This window comes from Myotis davidii, unplaced genomic scaffold, assembly GCF_000327345.1.
Source record: "Myotis davidii unplaced genomic scaffold, ASM32734v1 scaffold1421, whole genome shotgun sequence".
Lineage (NCBI taxonomy): Eukaryota > Metazoa > Chordata > Mammalia > Chiroptera > Vespertilionidae > Myotis > Myotis davidii.
The window spans coordinates 34,171-44,557 of NW_006291550.1; the positions used below are offsets into that span (position 1 = coordinate 34,171).

The 10,387-nt window shown below is 38.7% G+C and overlaps 1 protein-coding gene across 1 annotated transcript in view; it reads left to right on the top strand.

The window, feature by feature from the left end:
- Positions 1-10,387, top strand: part of PYGO1 (pygopus family PHD finger 1) — an 18,221-nt gene that overhangs the window by 555 nt on the left and 7,279 nt on the right. The window lies entirely within an intron of this gene.

Genomic DNA, 10,387 nt, shown 5'->3' on the forward strand with positions numbered 1-10,387 from the left:
GCCCCCCCCCCCCCCCCCCGGTCTGGAATGTGCCTGGTGAACTCAAGAAACAGCAAAGAAGCGATTGAGCTGGCGCTGAGTGAGCAAGGGGAGAGGAGGAGGAGCTGAGCTTGGGGATGAGGTGATGGTGTATTGGGGGGCCTGGGGGCCCTTCAAAAGATTTGGGCTTTTATTCTGGCAGGAACTGGGCGTTTTGAGCAGAAGAGGGACAGATCTGACATATTGACAGGGTTTCCCTGGCTGCCCCTGTGGAGAAGAGACTGCAGAGAACAGGTGGCAGCAGGGAGGCTAGTTAGGAGATGATTGCAATAATCCTTTCATCCAAACACGATCGAGTGCTTTATACATCAGTGAGTAGGCAGGTACATTTCCAATTGACTTAAGTGATGTAGAGATCAAGGACCATGGCCATTCATCTATGTTCCTGTTCCAGGTGACTAGAGATTAAATGCATGGAACTGGCTTTTGACACAGGAACAAGGTGGTATTCAAAAACCATCCACTCAAATATTTAGATAGAGCTTGATTTTCTTAGCCATTTAAGCAAACACACAATTTAGAGCAGAATATTGTGTTTAAAGGCTTATTATCAGCACAGTCTTTCATTTGGTGACCGTTTTCTGTTTCAGCTTTCTGTTCTGTTTGTAGTTGTGAGTTGCCAAAGCCTTTAAGGAATAGGCCTTTCTGAGATGCAATGATTCCTCTGATCTTTTTGCCGTATCATTTTTCCTATTACTATAAATTATTTTAGGGTTGAAAGAAAAGGAAGGGAGCTATCAAGTTTATATCTTTGAACTCAATTATCAGTCTTAATCAAATGTAATTTTAAATAAAGTGGATATATATTTTATTGTGGATCAGGAGCACAGACCAATCTTCATTTTATTCCAGCTGCTTGCTACTTTTAAGTTTGATGCCTTAACTGTTGGGAGTTGGCTCAGGTGTACCAGAATAAAAGGCAAAGTATTCTTTAAAATAAAAAGTCAATGTAAAAGTGGGTTTTTTAAAAAATAGCAAGTCACTTGTAATAATTAGAACACTAATTTTTAAAAACATTTTTGGATTATTTTATAGTCCATTAAAGCTACCAGAGTATCTACATGAGCTCTCCTGCAGCACAGTTCTGTTGAACTTCACTATCCTGGAATTTTTGGTTATAATTTGTGTCATTAGATTTCATGCAGGATGTGGTGTTTACAGAGCATGAACTCTTGAACAATGCTCCTCAAACTTTCCCATCTACTCGTATATACAGACAGACTTTTTAATAGTTATATATTTATTTCATGTGTATTATAAAAATAAGCCAACAAACTTCCTGCTTAGGATAAGGCTAAGATATTATAGGTGTAATTCAGATATGGCAAAATTATGACGTGAATGACTAAGGACTTTACAGTAGTATACTCTGCAGACCAAATGCATCATAATCCTATGGGATGCTTATTAAAAATGCACATTCCTGGACCCACAGAATCAGGATTCCTGGGGGATTTTTCTCCACCTTTAACAAGATCCCCAGTGTTCCTTATGCACACTGAAGTTTGAGAGCTGCTGCTGGTAGACCTAGATTGCAAAAGTGAGTGGACCAGAAGAAGCTGATTTGTGGTCTTCTAAACTTGTCCCAATATTTTAATATTAGATTCAGAATTGCTCTTAAATGGAAAGTATCTTACTCCTACTGTTTTCAGGTATTACCGCTCCCAGACCCTCAACACTTGATTGTAAAACACATCCATGAGGATGGGTACAATAGCTTGATTGTCTTTCTATTTCTCCCCTAATTGCTTTGTGAATGAATGAGTACATGAAGTAATTCATTCATATCTTTCTGTTGGGGTCCAGCCCCAGCAGGTCCAGGGGTTCCCAAAGGTGTGGACGGAGTCGGCGAAGAAGGAATGACACGGAGACAGCGTTCAGTTGATCAACAGCCTAGCCAGGTTCTCTAGCCAAGTTCTAGCCACGATCTCCAGCCAGGCTCTGTGTGTTACTGTCTTGTTACATCTGTATTTATACCAGTTGATTTTAATCCTGTCAATTTCTATTCCAAAGGTTAGGGTGTTTCTTATCTCCATTCCAGGGAGTAAAGATTATGTGGCTTAAGTGTGATTGTTCATAAAGTGATTAACTACCTGCCTGGCACTTAGTTAAGGGGTTTTATTCCCTCCCTAACTTCAGGGAAAAATCCCTACCTGGGGAAACAAACTTTCTCGGAGAGGTGACCCTGGTTAAAACACATAGCGCCAAGAAGGTGAGCAAACATATTAAGAACAGTATGCCATATACGCCAGGTCCCTTGAAACATATGCTGTGCAGATGTTTCTTCCCTGCAGCGACTGTGTCAAGCAGCAAGGATGGACTGGCTTCCGGCATCTTTTTTTCATTCATATCTTTATCTTTTTGATTATCCATAGCCCTTTATACTACTTGTTTTTTTTCCTCTTAGAATGTTACCTATCATACTTATTTTAACCAACACTCCCATTCTCCATTGTTTTTAAAACTCTTAGGTGTCAATCTAATGACAGTATTCATTTGATTATTCAACAAATATTTATTGAGTACTCATAGTGCCAGACAGTGGGAATATATTGATTAAGAAGACATAACACTTGTCTTTAAGACATTTTTAATCTAGTCCAAGATAATGGCAAATAATCACACATTTATAAACAGCATGATAAGTACTGTGGCCATCTACAGGAAATAAAAGTACATATAATCTATCTTTAAAGAAACCATGAAAGACCTCCTGGAAAAGAGTTCTAAGAAGCAGTGGGTAAAACTATATACAAGTGTAAAACTACATATAAGTGCCCTAGCTGGTGTGGCTCAGTTGGTTGAGTATCATCCCATGCACAAAAGGTTGCTGATTCAATTCCCCAGTCCAGGCATGTGGGTTTTATCCCTGGCCAGATATCTCTCTCCCTCTCTCTTTCTCTCTCTCCCCCTCCCTCCCTCCCTCCCTCTCCCTCTCTCTCTCCCTTCTCCCTCCCCCCACCATCCACTCTCTCTAAAAAAAAAGTCAATAAAAAACATTAAAAAAACTATATAGGAGCAATAAAAAGAGCATGAGGAATGAGAAAAAGGTATAAGAAATCAGTGATGATTTTGAGGCACTTTGGGAGAAAAACCACATTTTGAAGTAGTGAAGTTAGTGGTGCAGATGTGACTTAAAAGAGTTTGGTGGTATGCCCGGCTGGTGTGGCTCAGTGGTTGTGTGTTGACCTATGAACCATAAGGTCATGGTTTGATTCCTGTCAGGGCATATGCATGGGTTATGGGCTTGATCCCCAGTGAGGGGCGTGTAGGAGGCAGCTGATCAATCATTTGCTCTCAGCATTGATGTTTCTGTCTCTCCCTATCCTTCCTCTCTAAAATCAATAAAAATATATCCTATCTAATAATAGACAAAGATTGAAATTGACCATACCTTTGCTACGCCTCCCATTGGCTAATCAGTGGGATATGCAAATTAACCACCTACAAAGATGGCGGTTAATTTGCATACATAGGCGAGAAGCGGTGGAGGGAAGACTGAAGGCAGCTCCCGCCGGAGCAGTGAGGGCTGTGAAGGCGGCTCTGGCCAGAGCGGCACCAGTTTTCCTCCAGCACCCAGGACCCAGGCCTACTGCATGAATCTTTTCGTGCAACAGGCCTCTAGTCTATATATATAAAAAGAAGCTTGTGGTAGACAGAAAGACATAGCCAATAGCTTGGAAAGATAGAATCAAGAGAAAGTGTGTATGGGTCTCTTTATTTTTTCTCCCTTGTAAAAAGGTTTAAACGTATTTGTAGAGTTAACAGAAGAATTTGATGTAGAGGGAGAGGAGAGGAACTAAAAAAGCAACAGAAAAAGAGTAATTTCTTAATAAAGCATTCAATACATGTTTTTTAATATCTACCATGTGCTAGGCACTCACTGTTCTGGAAACAGATGAAACAGATAAGGCTTCTATTCTCATAAATTAGGTCTCTGCAGATGAGAGAAGGGGAATAGCATCAAGAATGCAAATGAAGAGTTAGTTTTGGATAAAAAAGAGAATGGAGGAAGAAAGACAGAAATTTAAAGATGGAGGAAAAAAGACAAATTTAAAGATGAAGAAGGAAGCTGAGACATTCATTTCAGTTGAAATGCTTTTAACCAGAGTTAGAAATTACATTGGAAAGGTAAGGATGTATTTTAGAATGGGATAATAAAACAAAAATGTCATAAAAGTGCTAAAAAGTAGACTTTACTAAAAATATAGACTATATAGGTGTATGGAAGATTTGTTTTTTTTTTTATTTTATTGAGTTTTTTACAGAGAGGAAAGGAGAGAGATAGAGAGTTAGAAACATCGATGAGAGAGAAACATCGACCAGCTGCCTCCTGCACTCTCCCCACTGGGGATGTGCCCGCAACCAAGGTACATGCCCTTGACCGGAATTGAACCTGGGACCTCTCAGTCCGCAGGCCAACGCTCTATCCACTGAGCCAAACCGGTTTCGGCAGTGTATGGAAGATTTGGATTAAGATTGTAGAGGAAGCATAATTTATGTAGTCACAGAATCAAGGGGTCGAGAAGGTGAGAGAATTGTCTAAGGAAAGATTTTTTGTTTTGTATTTTTGTTTTTTACTTGGTACATGTAAGGGGTAGGCAGATTAGTAGGAAAGTGAGTTTGGTTTTCAACACATTGAGTGAAAATCCCCCTGGGATGTTCCAGGGTACACAACAGATATAATGGTTTGGAACAGAGGCAGGTGATCAAAGTCAGAAATAGGAATCTGGAAGTTATCAGTAAACAGGTGAATGCTAATTAATGCCTTGGGAGTAGATGAGCTCACTCAAGAGAGTGAAAAGTGAGAAGAGAAAAGACACTTTGGAAACACAAATATTTAGGAGACAAAAGAGGAAAGAGGACCCTGAGGAGTAAAATGTGACAGAGTAGCTAGAGAGTTAGAGGAGAAAAACCATAAAGAATGCTCTCACAGATATATGTAAGGATGAGTGGATTTATAAGAGATTAATGAATTTTGTTTCTAAAGTATTGAATGAAAGGTATCTATCTGTGAGATATCTAGTATGCTTTTCCTCCCATAATCCCTATCATTTATCCAGTGAACTAAACTCATCCCTCATTCCCCTCCCAATAGTGTTCCAAAGTTCTAAAATATATGCCCCTTAATATGTGTGGTTTTTTAAAAATATATTTTTATTAATTTCAGAGAGGAAGGGAGAGGGAGAGAGAGAGAGAAACATGGATCAGCTACCTCCTGCATGCCCCATACTGGGGATTAAGCCCGAAACTCAGGTGTGTGCTCTGACCAGGAATCAAAAGGTGACCTCCTGGTTCATAGGTCGACGCTCAACCACTGAGCCATGATTGCCGGGCAGCCCCTTAATATGTTTTGAACCCATCATCTCCTGGACCTTTCCATCACCACTTTAATTCAAATTTTATCTCTTTGGTTATTATGGTAACTCTCTCACTGGATTCCTTGCCTCCCATTTTGTCCCTGTTAATCCATTTTCCACATTGCTACTGATGGTGATAAATGACTACCATCTGCTAAGTACTTACCAAACAGTTTGCTAAGTGGTTTAAATAGATCATCTTTTATCCTCTCAATAACCCTGTGAGTTAGATGTTATTATCATTCTAGGTTTACAGTTGAGGCACTAATGCTCAGAGAGATTAAGTAATATATGGTTAAGTAACATATTCAAGCTTACCCAGCTAGTAAGTGGCAAAGCTAGAACTTAAATTCTAAAGCCCAAAGTCTTAGTCACTATGTTCCAATGCCATAGTGCTCCCCAACACAGTTCAGTCATGTTACTCTTTTTGTAAAATTCTTCAGTGGTTCCCGTTGCTTTTAGGATAAAAATCCAACCTTCTTATATTGGCCCTTTTTCATTTGGCCCAGGCCTACCTTTTAGTCCACCATCCTTCATGTTCTGTGAAGTGTTCTCCTTTGTCTCATATACTCCAGGACTGAAATATTCATATATCTTCTCTAGACATATCATGGTCTCTCTTGCCTATAAATCTTTCTTGGCACATCCTGGTAAGGCATGCCCTCTTTTTTCCTCACCTTTGGTAAGACACTCATCTTCAAAGCATCAGCTCAGTTGAAACCTGCAAGGGTATCTTCTCCCTCAGTCAGGACCAGTTGGGAGTACCTTATGTTCCTTCAGCATCTTGTGCTCATCTTTATCATAGTATTTATCATGTTAAATTTAAGACTTTCAATAAAAAAGAAAAACTTTTTCCTCTAGATTATGAGATGCTTACAGGATCAATTACTACATTTATTTCTAAACTCACAGAAGCTTAACAAGTGTTTTTGAGATCTAATTTGATGAATGTTAACAAAGAGGTTTTGGTAACCAGTTAATGTGGCCTTCCTTGTTTGCTGTCACCAGAGGTGTGCAAGAGTCATCTCTTGGGAAGATTACACAGTTCTCTCTTCTAGCACTCTTATTCCAGGCAACTCAAGATGTCTAAATCATCTTTTTGTTTGTTTTTTTGTTTGTATGTTTGGTTAATCCTCACCCGAGGATATTTTTCTATTAATCTTTTAGAGAGAGTAGAAGAGAGAGGGAAAGACAGAAACATCGATGTGACAGAAACACATCGATTGGTTGACTCCTGCACACTTCCTGACCAGGGCCCCAGCCAGGCTGGAGAGGAGCCTGCAACCAAGGTACGTGCTCTTGATAGGAATCAAACCTGGGACCTTTTGGTCTGCAGGCCAATGCTCCATCCACTGAGTCAACCAGCTAGGGCTCTAAGTCATCTTTATTATCAAGGTGAGCTGTAAGGTATGGTGAAGAGTGATTTTAGATCTTCTTGTTCCAAGTCTCTATGGACATGCTAATAGTAATATTGAGAAACAGTACAGCATCTGACTCTGTAGCCTGACTGCCAGGGTTCTTATTCCAGGTCTGTTATATACCAGCTGTGCCGTCCTTGACAAGTGACTTAATCTCTCTGTGCATCAGTTTCCTCAGCTACAAAGTGAGAATAATGCTTATTCCATGGAGTTGTTTGAAAGATTAAACAGATGAATGTATATAAAGCACCACTGACAACAGTGGTACATTGTAAGTTATCTGTAAGTGTTTACTTTTTTTTTTTTTATCCTCACTCAAGGACATGTTTAGAGAGAGGAATGGGGAGACAGAGAAAGAGAATAAGGGTGAGAGGGTGAGAGAGAGAAACATCGATGTAAGAGAAAAACATAGATCAATTGCCTCCTGTACACATGCTGACCGGATATGGAACCCACAACCTAGGCATGTGTACTAATGGGGAATTGAACTGGCAACCTTTTGGTGCATAGGACAACGCTCAACCAACTGAGCCACAATGACAGGGCCATGTAAATCTTTACTTTTAAAATCAGGAATAGAAAGTTTAAAATATAGTAAGTAATGTGATCAACATTCACTTTTAAGTATATTGAATCAATTAATGAATAACTAAATGACCTACAGCATATTCTTTCTCATTTTTATTGGGCGTACGTATGGAGTGAAAAGCAATGAAGGTTTTCTTCTCTTAGGGAATAAGCAGTGAACAAAAATATATTATAAAAACAGAAACTTCTCAGATTTGACAGTTTTGCTGAGAAAAACAAACACAAACTGTTTATTACATGATTTTTGTGACTATTTGCAGCTTTGTCCTCCATAATTTCTGAAGTTTATTTTGTTTAAAAATTTATCTGTCATTGTTAATACAGTAAGTTTATTATTAGAGATATTGTATAGAGTCAGCTTACACATAGATACCATCCACTCACTTTTATAAGCTTAAACTTTAAGCCAGTAATACACAGATCACTAGTTTGGGGAGACAACTGGCACAGGAATTATGTGTATTTGAAATCCTAAATACCTGATGTTTAGTGCTTTCTGAATTTAATATTTATTAAGTACACAGATGGATCTAGGTGCTGAGCATCAAAAGAGGACACTTTCTGCCTTGCATTCTAAAAAGGATACGAATTCCGTCAAGCATTTGGCAATGCTTGATGACTGAAACAAAAAGTCATCAAGCATTGCCAAATGGTTGACAGGATTTGTATAATACTATATTCACATATTCATAATATTTTCATTTCATAGTAGAGACCAGCATTACAGAAGTATGTGTTTCGGGTCAAGACAAAGCTATTAGCTAAGATGTTCACATCCATAGTGTAAATGATAGAATAACCTGACATTATATCCCAAATTTCTGTGCCATTATGAAAAACTGATATTTGAATGTCCATTGAGTGTGTTGACACTGCTGAATAGTAGATGTTTTAATAGGATGTTAAATACTATAGAAACTGGAGTGAAGTGAGCTTATGGTATAACTTTGTCTAAAGGAAAGCATCTGAAAATTAGTATTTGACTGCCCACTGTGTGCCAGGCAGTGTGTTAGGCACTTAGTTCATTCAGGCTGTTATACCAGTAACAGAACTAGAGACCCGGTGCACGAAATTTGTGCACAGATAGGATCCCTAGGCCTGGCCAGTGATCAGGGCCAATTGGGGCCTTCTGGCTGCTGGCCAGGACCTTCCTTCATTCCACACAGCCCCCTGGTGGTCAGCGCACATCATAGCGAGCGATCGGACTCCCGGTCGAATTCCAGAGGGGACACTTTGTATATTACCCTTTTATATATATAGATATCATAGACTGGGTGGTTTATAAACAACAGAAATTGTATTTATCACAATTCTGGAGGCTAGGAAGTCTAAGATCAAGGTGCCAGCAGATTTGGTGTCTGGTGAGGATCCACTTCCTGGTTCATAGATGGCGCCTTCTCCCTGTGTCCTAACATGGGCAAGGGGTCATTTAATCAGAATAAGATATATACTTAAACTAATCCATACATGTATTAGAATATGTACTTATTAGGAATGATGATAAAGTAAGTTTGTTTAAAAGAAAATATTAATTATAAAATAACTTTATAATTAATATTTAGGTTGAGTGTCATCCTGTGCACTGAGAGGTCTCGGGTTTTGTTCCTGGTCAGGGCACTTGCCCAGGTTGTGAGCTCCATCCCTAGTAAGGAGCATGTTGATTGCTGTTTTCTTTCTCTGCCTCTCCCATCCTCTCTCTTGGAAAAAAAATCAATAAAAACATTTTTAAAAATAAAACTAAAACAATACAGTCATGGTACTTATGAGAAGTTAGTATCACAAACCATTATTATAAGGAAAGTTAAAAATGAAAATTTAAAATATATAAAAGACATGCTGCTATCTATAATACAGAATAATGCTTTCATTCCCTTTGAAGGACTTGGGGGCCAAAATAGATTGAGTCTTCTCCACCTTCCCCACCCTAAATATATGTTTTTATTATTATTAATTTTAGAGAGTGAGGAAGGGAGAGACAGAGAAAGAAATATCCATGTAAGGGAGAAACATCGATTGGCTGCCTTTCATACTCAACGGTCCAAGCAACTGAGCTACCTGGCCAGGGCAGGACTGAGTCTTTAAAAGGAGGAACAAAGCCCTAGTTGTCTTGGTTTAGTTAGCGTGTTGGCCCAGGGACTGACTAAAGGGTTTCAGGTTTGATTCTGATCAAGGGCATGTACCTCAGTTTCAGGTTCGATCCCTGGCCCTGGTTGGGTCACATGTAGGAGGCAACCAATCAATGTGCCTCTCTCACATTTATGTTTGTCTCTCTCTGCCTCTCCCCTTCCCTTCTACTCTCTCTCTCTCTAAAAGTCAATGAAAAAATATCCTTGTGTGAGGAGTAACAAAAAATAAATAAAAGGAGGAATAAAGATATTATAATTAGACCTAAGAAAATAAAAGGCATAAAGTAAATAATCCACAGTTTATAAAAAAACACAAAAATAAAAATTTATTTTATACCTAGAAATGATTTCATTTAAAATAGCTTTAATTTGTGGAATCTTTAGATGGGAAATAATTACTTCATTTAATAGAGTAGACTCTTCTATAAGACTATGAGAAGAAATACAACTTCAGCTTCCAGCTCTGCGTAAGTTTGAAGGGTGAAAAGAGAGGTTAAGAGTATTATTTTGCTTACTTGAGATTGATTGTCATAATGTAGGATGATAATATGTAGACAGATAAAAGTTTTTAAGATGAAAGAGGCTTCTTGTTCCATTCTGACATACTTTCCCATTCTGTTCCCCATGTGCATTCAGAGGGCAGTAGGCAGGTAGGAGTGAGGAGATGAGATGAAGAAATTTAATTATCTATACTAATAAAAGGGTAATATGCTAATTAGACTGGGTCAACCAGACATCTTCCGGATAGATGAAAAAGACAAAGAGAGTGACATCAGAAGAGCTAACTAATAAATATGGAGCTAAAATTTCTCTAGTACAATAATGAGTGCCCCTGAAATAGAGCACTCAACAAATT